At 41.7% G+C, this 10,080-nt stretch overlaps 1 protein-coding gene across 4 annotated transcripts in view; it reads right to left on the reverse strand.

The window, feature by feature from the left end:
- Positions 1 to 7,686, reverse strand: part of kmt2e (lysine (K)-specific methyltransferase 2E) — a 42,306-nt gene extending 34,620 nt beyond the window's left edge. For 2 of the 4 annotated variants that reach the window (XM_041781136.1, XM_041781132.1), the window contains exon 1: positions 7,333 to 7,686. The gene's annotated coding sequence lies outside the window, so the exon portion shown is untranslated. Of the gene's footprint in view, positions 1 to 5,999; positions 6,019 to 7,332 lie in introns of those variants that run through there. The other 2 variants (XM_041781135.1, XM_041781134.1) reach the window with 2 other exon arrangements.
- Between the last annotated feature and the right edge of the window lie 2,394 nt (positions 7,687 to 10,080).

Here is a 10,080-nt window from a genome sequence, read left to right on the forward strand (position 1 = left end):
TTCATGTTTCTCTATAGGTAATCAAGAAACAATGGCAAACACCAAAAGTCTGATGCTATTAGGGATGTAAACCTTGCTCAAAGCCTGCATTGTGAGGATAATAGCAAGTCTAGCTAATGCACCTGTCAGCTATAGCATGTTTCTATATATTCGAGACACATTTAGTAAGGTATTCATCTTTCCTGTGCTATTTCATTTGAGAGATATTATCTGCAACTGTCTCAGTTTCTCCAAACAACCCAACATTGTTGGGAAAACACTCGTCTAATACCCTATTCGCACAGGATTAGTTTTACCTTGGGACCTCGGTAACTGGTAATAATTGTGCCGGACGCCTGGTTTTAATCAACTATTTCTGAAATGGGGGAGTAAAAATGTCAGGGAAAATTACCAACCATATTTCAGCTCGGACATCAGTCCACAGGTGATTCTAATCCCGTGCGAATTGCCATCTCTGTAATTTAGAGAGGCAATTATGTTACAGTCTGTGCACCTTTTCTGATTGAAAAATAAGAGGCAGCATAAGAGATTGTTAAAGTTTTAACACATATGTTCTAAATATCGCTCCTCTGTCAGATAATTTCGTCCTATGTGTAAAAATGGCTTTATTTAACGTCTTTATTAACTGCCACTTTCTTTATAAGAACAACGTTTCTGCTCTGCATCCTACAGTTTTCTTTGCGAGTGCCTGATATTAAATCAGCAGTATTTAGCTGTACATTTCAAGTGCAACACAATTTAAGAGTTGAAATGTGTCGTTCCACATTGAGATGTCAGGCTGCAACAGCTGATCTGTGCAAGGACTGCTCTTGTGGATGTGTAATGATCCCAACTTAATTGAGTGCAGAATAACATCAACAGCATAAAAACTGTAAGAAGTAACAGTAACTCATACATTAACGGGAGGGAAACATGACTTTCTCGCTCCTCCTCTGTCTGATCTGTTGCACAAACACACAGGTGACTTGTGCAACCTTGATGTGTAATGGGAGTTAGGGGAGATAACTCACAAGTTTATTAGTCATGGGCAGATTGCTACAGATCTAAAAAAAATATATAAAAACAGAGAGAAACAACAGTGAAGTGCATGTTGTCTTTTGGGAATTCTTGTATAGGACACATGCAGGAAACATCACCAGGAGAATGCAAATAAAACTTAAGACAGATATGTAATCTACTTTCTTTCACATGCTTTAGTAAGGATGATGTTTCATATTTTAAAAAAAATGCTGCACATCCTCTTTCAATGGTTGAGTCAGAAAGGATTCCAAGTAGTCAGTGTATGCAGTAACAGATCAACGCAGGGTAAGAAGCACACTGGATTAGTGACAGATAAAGACCCTAAACTTTTAGAAAGCCACTTTTTAAGTTGGCTTTTAGCCAACTCTAAAGTGAGTAATAACATGAAACAAGACAAATGTAAGATATCTTGCTGTTGTAAAGCCCTTTGTGACATGGGTTTGAAAAAGTGGGATATACGTAAGCGTTATGAATGTCTTTATTGTTCTTTTTAAATAATGGCTTTGCGTGTGTAGATATGGCTCTAAGGAAGGAAAACTGTATCAAAACATTCCTCAAGCTAAGACCAGCAAGGCTGCCTGATAAAGTAACAAAGCAAAAATCCACTAATGTCTACACTGACTGCTCACATTTTAAACACCACAATAGAGCAGGATATTTACATGGAGACTTTTGCTGTTAGAAAACAGTGTGATGTGATAAGATGTGAGTCATAAAGTCCTAATACAGCCTCCTAAGGGCAAAAATGGAAACAATTTCCTCTGGGCTTGGTTCAGTCGGCCAGGGAGCGAGCGAGTTAAAGTCAGTAGGAACAAGGATCTGGCAGCAAAGCTGGGGCAGCCCTCCTGTAGTCTGAGTAATGTCTGTTCAGGAGAACCCCCCGGGCAACAATCTCTCTATCTCCCCCTCGCTCCTGCTTATAAAGTATCACAGCGGGGCCCTGTGTGGTCATGGGTGAGCTGCTTTGAAGCATTCTTAAATCAAACAGGCTAAAACGACACCAAACGGAGTTATATACATAAAGCTGCATCTTTATTTGTGCATTAGAGGTTGACAAGCAGGCACACATGCAGCTAGCAACTAATTAAAGCATTTGGAGAATGCAATGTGCAGCTAACTTAAAATGTGAGCTACACATGTGCATGGCGTGAAGCTACACGGCATTCGCCGGGCAAAATAACAGTAAGAGCCACTCAGGTCCCATTACAGCAACGTTCGAGGATCAATTTCACGCCTGGACCGCAGTGCCGTTACATCACCAACATTGATAGCACATCCCCTCTTTATTCAGCCCCATCCAGCCTGGTGCTCCTACCCTTGAATGCTATTCTAACACAGGCACTGCAACAGGAAGGAGGTTAGGGAGGTGTAGCAGGGCTGCAGCAGCTATAAAGCCACCTGTCAGGGAGGCAGCTTGCTAGTTTAAAGAGGGATCTGTTACGGCCCAGCTAGCAGCACAAAAACAGGTCACCTGAGCCCTGGCTTCTGCTCCCAGCTGGGATACCATGTGACCACGTTGGGCCTCTGAGCCAGGAGGCTTTGTTCATGAGTCTCTGTGGGTCTGGGTACCACACAAGTGAGATCACTGGAGACCCGGCTGCAGCTTAGACCCACATGGTGAGATGTGTGCATCATCTACACAGAGGTGCTACTGTTTCAGGGATGTAGATTTATTGTCTGAAGACAGGGAGGAGCACAATAACAAAAAAGAGCTCGCATGTATGGAGTAAACGGCTGTGGCCTTCATCCGCCCAGTCAATATGTCAATACACAGACAGACATCCTGTGCACCTGCATGGCTTCTTTTATACTCTCTCTCTTAACTGAGACACACATATGAAATAGTTCTGTGCCAAGCTCAAGGCTACTTGATCATATGTGTTTCTTCGTTTCTGTGAGTCTGTCTAGGGGTTAGGGTGAGAGAAAAGGTGTGTCATCTGAGACTGTTCTGACTCCCTGCAGCCTGCCAGTGTGAGTACTCTGTCCCCATGGTAGAGGGGGAGTGGCAGTTCACCTTCTCTCACCATCTCTGTCAACACAGTGAGCAAATACACACTTTCCCGCACAAGGCACCCAGGCACACACAAAGCAAGTCAGGTATTTAACACTATCAGCTCTGTTCCCATGTAGACAGAGGGGGAAAAAAAGGAGTATCAGGCAGAACAGAGGCTGATGCTCTTTTACAAAGAAGAACAAGATGGCTGGGGATTTTAGGCATTATGAAGCACAGAGTGATTAAGCACCCTCTCACTTCTCTAGTAGACACAGACCCTCCACAGAAGAGAAGCCCCTTTGCCACTGGCTGCTTTAACCAAAGGCAGCTGAGCTTAATTATACTGACCCTCAATAGACAGAAAATATCTTGCCATGGAGATGTTTGTACAAATTAACAATGATACATAGAAACTAGCCTGTTTCCTGACAGGGATTAAATGCTTTTGTGTGCAATTAGTTTGCAGTTTTATACTCATTGAATTATCAAAAGGAAAGGGAAAAACAAACCACTACTTTGCTATATTCAGAAACACTACTGAATTTAAGCTGAGTGTGCCAAAGTCTGTCCCACAGGGTGGCATACAGAATTGGACAGCTGTGCCACACAATCACAGGAATCTGTGAGATGCTTTAAAATACTATCTCTGAAACATGCTTCAATATGATTCTTAGCTTTGAATGTGTTATTTAGATAGTAGAGATAGATCGATAATCGGCCTGGCTGATTATTGATGATGATATTTGGCATTTAGATGATTGTTGATGTCTGTGCGTCTATATTTTACTGATGATCTGCAGAAAACAATCCATTCAAAGGTGTGCTACTTTGGCACCACTGAAAGATGTGGGCCCCCCTCTGGTTTAGTTTTGCTCTCTACAGTCTCAGGTATGGATGCATGATATTATCAGTAATTAGCTTATTAAGCAAATTATCATATCAGCAGATATGAACTTTTTTGCACAATATTTACCAAACATTTTGGCTATAAAAATCTGCCTATATCAGCGGTAAATATTGGTTGTTCAAACATATACGTTAGTGGAATTTTGGCTGGACCAACATACCTTCATAAGGCAAAGTCTCCCTTTTTTCCAGCGTCATTTCTTACACTTTGAAGCTTATTCTGAAGAATTGAAATGTGTTAATTTCTTTGTTCTTTAACTTCAAATTGTGTTTTTTAAGAACAGAAGCCTTAGGTCAGAAAAACATTCGAACATCGGCATCAATATTGGTTACATTATTTTGTAAATATCTGTATGGCACTGACACAGGGAGTGTACAGCATCACTTCCTGTTTCCTTCTGCTACTGTGTTGCTCTCTGCTGTTAAAACATGCAGTTACATTTCTGCCATATTAGGGATATTTTGTTTGTCGTGACAAATGCATGTTAATCATAAATATCAGCTATTGGTCACTACACTACAAATAATCAGTATTGATATCGGCCCTGAAAAAAACAATGAGTCGCCCCTTACTAGACAGTGCTATGGTTACACTACAGTTTGCACTGTAATGACAAAATAGTCCTCAAGTTAGTCGATGAAACAAAGCCCACAAGTTTACAGAATATCTGGTTGCATTTTAATTGCACCAACTATTTCACAAGATACATGCTGTTTCAGTGTAAGTTTTGCACCAGCAGCTATTATATTAGCCATAAAGATATAGCATAAAGCACTGGCTCTGTCACCCCTAGCACTGAAGCAAATTAAACATAAAGGAAATTCCTCATAAATATCAAAGCATCCTTCTAACTGCTGCTAGAACTAAAACTATTACCTGCAATTACTAACCTCCTGTCATTCTTTTTTGTTTGGAAGTTGGCTTAATGTGCACATATCCCAAAAAAGGAGGGAAATATCAACACAAAAACATAGTAAGGCTGTTTCAAGGGAGGTGATCTGTTGCAAGAAACTGCAATACACATTAATATCAAGGACTTGTGTTTCTGGTATAGTTTAAGAACGTCAATTCAAGTCTACCTGGCTTATCTGTATCATTATTGCAAGTACCCGTGTCTAATTTTATCACAATAAATCTCATGTCCCCACATCAAACATTACAACACGAAACACAAGCAGTAGCACAAGCCGTGACGCATATTACATGGATACTATGCTTTTCGTTTGGGGAAACCACCAAACATTAGTGACTGTTGTTGTGACAAGCCCAAAAGCGCAGTTAATACCGGTACATTATCTAGATTATCTGACGTTATTGTTATGCCTACATCTACTAAAATAAAGATCATGTGTTGTGCAGTTGCTTCCCAGTGAGTATGTCGGCGCTGCAGTCAGTCCTGCCGATAGGGGTGTGGAGGGTACAACGTTGCTATTATGTTACCACAACACCCTGGTGCTGTCGCCATTTTCATAGCGCTTTTCTCAGGACGGCGAGACAACCGTGTGGCCAGGGGAGCCTCGCCATGGGAGGAAAATCCCCAAGAAAGCATTCAATCGCCTCTTTCATACACTCTACCTTAAGTATCACCCTGTCGGTACAGTCTCTGTGTTGTTACCATGAGGATTTTTGTGAGTTCGTCGAAAGCAAAGCCAGTAAGCTAATCGGCTAGCAATTATGGCCTCTGGAAATGTAGCAGGCTAAATGTAATGGCATTCGGAGTCACTCGACGCACTCGTCGAGTTAAATTTGACGCTTGGAACAGCTTAGCAAAAGGCGAACGTTTTTTTTAACATTTACGCAGTTGTACCTTGGGTGTACGTTGAAATTTCAACCGTTAACAGGCCACAATAAGTAACGTACAAAGCTAACGGTTACCAACGGCAGCTAACAGCATAATGCGTAGTGGGTTTAGGCTAGCAAAGAAAGCTAACATGGACACGAAAGGAGTGGATTAATACTTGGCTTGACACAGACAGGAAAAGGAGCGACTGTATCAGCATTGAGAGATAACTGCTCGAGGCAAACCAGAGCCGGTCCAACATTTGTATTGTGGCTTCTAATAGGGGCAGGTACAATAACCTTTTGCGGCAGTTTAGTCCAGCATGGCCGGGGCTCGAGATGGAGTTACAAATTGTATGACTGGAAATGGAACATCCCCTCCCCCCACGCTTGCTGCATTTGAACCCATTACACCCTGAATCTAAATCAAGTGTTCGCGAAATGTACTTTTAAGTACGATTACAGCAAAATGGCATTGGTTAAATCCTTCTTTGGCATTGACTTGATTCCAAATTAGCTCTTGTGTCAACTCCGCTTCTATTAAACCTCGGTAGCCTTTGCGATTACTGCGCAGTGTAATCTGACATTTAATATATATCATCATCTGCTCCCGCTTTGGATCGACCAGAGGATATGAGACTAAACATCTTTAAAGCTGTTTACATGTGTGAAAACGTTGTTCTATGGCTTTCAACAGCGGCATTGTATATTTGCTGAACGGAAATAATATCCCGTGCTCTGTGTGAGCAGGATGGAAGCCACCACGACAAATTCAAGTTTGTTCTTTATGTTAAATCAGTTTTTCTACTGGCTGATAACGTTACAAACAGAAGACGTCCAAAGGGGAACTGGCGCGTTTGCTGACAGCTGCAGTTGCAAAGACCGTAGCTTATGTAAAGTAAATTAACAGCTTTGAAATAGAGCGGGTAGCGTTATATTGAGAGGTCAAATTATTTATATGAAAACGAATGAAACCGTGCGCAATATGGCCCGCAGTGTCACTGTGTCAAACTAACCATCGAGTGAATCCCCTTCTGGCTCTCGTTTAACTGAATCAACATTGAGAGGATATTATTATGGCTTGTTTTAAGGACAAGTTCAGCGCTGGCAATCTCGAATGTTGTTGACTGTATACGATTGTGGGACATGCATTAATCTAATTGTAGCGTTTTCTCATTGCCATTGTTTTTGTTCATAATTACGATCGACATCCTCATCTCACGGTATTCATATAATATTAACGAGTTATCTTTGTATGAGGGCTTGTTTATTGCCACACGATCAACGAAAAGTCAGCTCTGTTCGAAGCTAATTTGAGCTAGTAGCATGCGCTAGCTAGCAAGTGGTCTCCTGGCGTTACGCTTGCCAACTTGACACTTACATTGGAAATTACGTCATCTAGTTAGCTTGTACCAAGCTTCCAAAAGGGTAAACATCAGAGAAATTTGGCAAAACATGCAAAGAGTATGAACTAACGGTGCTGGAGAGCTAGCTAGCAAGCTAACCTCAGCTGATACAACTACGTTAGCCAGCATCAGCATGATGTGCCTAGCCAGCTAACTAAAGCCAACAATAGCCTTCCAGGTCGGATTTGTGCTCACCCCATAACTACCTATTAATGAAAGTTGCTTACCGTTTTATGTCCACTCTGGAGGATCTGAATAGCGAATAAGGGGACCTGGGTAAGACCCCCGTCGCTTTCCACACAGCTTCCACAACCAAAACAATACTTCTGTCCACACACTGCGGATCCCTAGCAAAGCTTTAAAATGTTGGTATCTAAACGTGTCCTCCAACGAATAACTTACTGTGTACACTTCCTGTACTCTTGCTTTTCGCGGTAGCCCAAAACTGACTACAAATCAATTCAAAACCGTTAAAACTGAGCCCTAGTCAACGGCGACTTTTAGAAATTAGATCTCCTCAAACCAGTCTCTTTTCCCTTTGCAAAAATGGCGGCCCTGCCAGGACTGCCGAGACTCCGCCTCCCCCACGAGCCCCCCTCCCTCCCCATCACTAAACTCGAGCCCCGCCTCCACATACTGCGGGGCTTCACTCCCGACTTCACAGGGGCAGCGCGACCGCGCTCGATGCGCGTTCATGATTGTGATTCCTCTAGTCTTTGCTATTTCTGTCGTCAACGATCTGGGTTTAACTCGTGCTTCACTCTTCAGAGTTTGTTCGTCAGAGGGACATTTAAGGGAACCTTAGCATGTAGTCTAGGTTGTAATATCTGCTGCTTTTTCACGTAACAAAATAAATCTTGCAGCATACACCAGCAGTAGGCATTTTCGTAGTTACATTCATATTATCCTTATCTTTGAATCTAATTTTAATTCAGCTGTTGTCTTGTCAGATTTTTGGGGTTTTTTTTGCTCAGCCATTTCCTCTCCTCTTCTGGTAAAGATGTGTTTGATAGCATCTTAGCATGGAAATGTGAATTTTCCCTCATCATGAAACAACACAGCCTCCTCATGTGAAATGTACCCCCTACAATTATTATGAACTCAACCTGTGAACTTTGTTTTTTTTTTTTTGTTTGTTTGTTTTTTTTAGGTGGGGGCAATCCAGAAAGGTTCTCTGTGCCTTTAAGCGCTATAAAAGTCCAAGTAAAACTCACCTTAGTGCACAAAATAAAAAATGTGTATTTTGGACCAATAGCCTTTATATTACTACTGGCATGGCTGAAAAGGAGCACCTAAATCCGCTGCACAACACAGTAGGAGGCAACTAAGCTGTTATGTAACCCCTTACACAAGACCAGTACACTGAACTGATGTCAGAAAGAAGTGGCCTATGAAACACTGACCAACAAGGATAAATCACAAACAAAGAAAACTGATATTAAAGGAGTTATTTGGAGAGCTACGGCATATTGATTTGGTTATAAATCATGCTCATTCAGGCCTGCATGTTCTTTCTGTTGGACAAAGTAAATGGAAGTCTAAAGGCAAAACAATTGGAGTGTAGAATGAAATAATTCACAATATTCACATGTTCTAAGTAGAAGATATTTGATGAAATGGGTGTATAAACATATTTCTCAGCATATATAATTTATTGAGTTGAGAATGGTTGTTTTGGTCTGTGATCACAAAATACATCCAGTTTAAAACCACATCAATGGATGTAAACTGATGTGTTTTATCACTTAAAAATAAATCAACGGTTCCACCTGACAGTGTAATTGTTTTGTTAAATCAGGTACTTGTCATCTCCCCCTGAAATCTGTCTGTAGAAATCCCTTTGACATCATATGTTAGGAGAGGATGTTCTCATCGTTTCCATTTACTGACCCTCCCCCACCCTAAACCGCATCCTCCCGCGCATGCGCATTCGTAAGGACCTCTGCAAATGCTGGTACACGGACAGCCAGGGTTGTTTGAAATAAACTTGGGGGAGGACGGAGGTAGTAGTTGGGGCCCATCGAGCCACCTTCACCGTCTTTGAGACGCAAATCTTCGTCAACGGCTGTGGAGGAAGCGGCTGTTAAAACGGTGTCTGGATTTTTTTTGGAGCAGCTTCCGTTGCCGTTGTGTTTATGGCGTCTTTGATCTGAGGATTATTTTACCTCTTTATCGTTCGAACAATGGCTCAAATTTTGTTGAAGGTCGAAAGTTGTTAAAAGAAATAACAGAAAATGGGTTCTTTTTGAGAATTAATGGGTTTGTGATGACATCATGCTGTTAGTATTTAGTGGGCGGGCTCTGAGCTGTGAGGGGAGAGGGGCGCAACCGGAGAGCAACTACAAGCAGGCGCCATTAGGTAACGATGTAAAGTGTGTATTCAATTCGCACAAAAAGCTCATAAAATGGTTCTTAATTTGATGGTTTATGACTCTCCTACGCTTTTACTAATGCTGTCTTAATTTAACTTATCGCCTAGGGTGATAATATTTGACTTTCTGACGTCGAACTAAGCTGGTTGTTTTTGCCGAGTGGAAACAAGATGGCGTCGAGGATTCTTTTCTTCCAGTGCACGACTCGAGCACTGATGGGCGGCGGCGCCGTGCGCGTCCCCGTTAGTGTTATTATTTCCTGTTTTCATATCCCGAGACGTTGACGTTCTTGTTTTATTCACAACCACAGCTGCAAAGCGAGCGTTGACCTGTGTTTTGTGTTATCAGTTCATTTGTTTGTGGGATTGTGAACCGTGCTGACAGACAGACCACACATTTGTCATGGAAAGGAGCCGGGAGTCTGTCATAAAAAATATAATATTGCTACAGTTGAAAAATGATAGCGATATCTGATAACAGTAACACAAGCACCTTAATTTCACTTTACACAAATTATTAGCTGAAACTGTGCAGTTCCTGAGGGTTTAAGTCCGCCATGAAGCAATACATAATATGGACAGGTTCACCCCGAACAAGCTTTGT

Source organism: Cheilinus undulatus, linkage group 23 (genome assembly GCF_018320785.1).
Source record: "Cheilinus undulatus linkage group 23, ASM1832078v1, whole genome shotgun sequence".
NCBI classification, from domain to species: domain Eukaryota; kingdom Metazoa; phylum Chordata; class Actinopteri; order Labriformes; family Labridae; genus Cheilinus; species Cheilinus undulatus.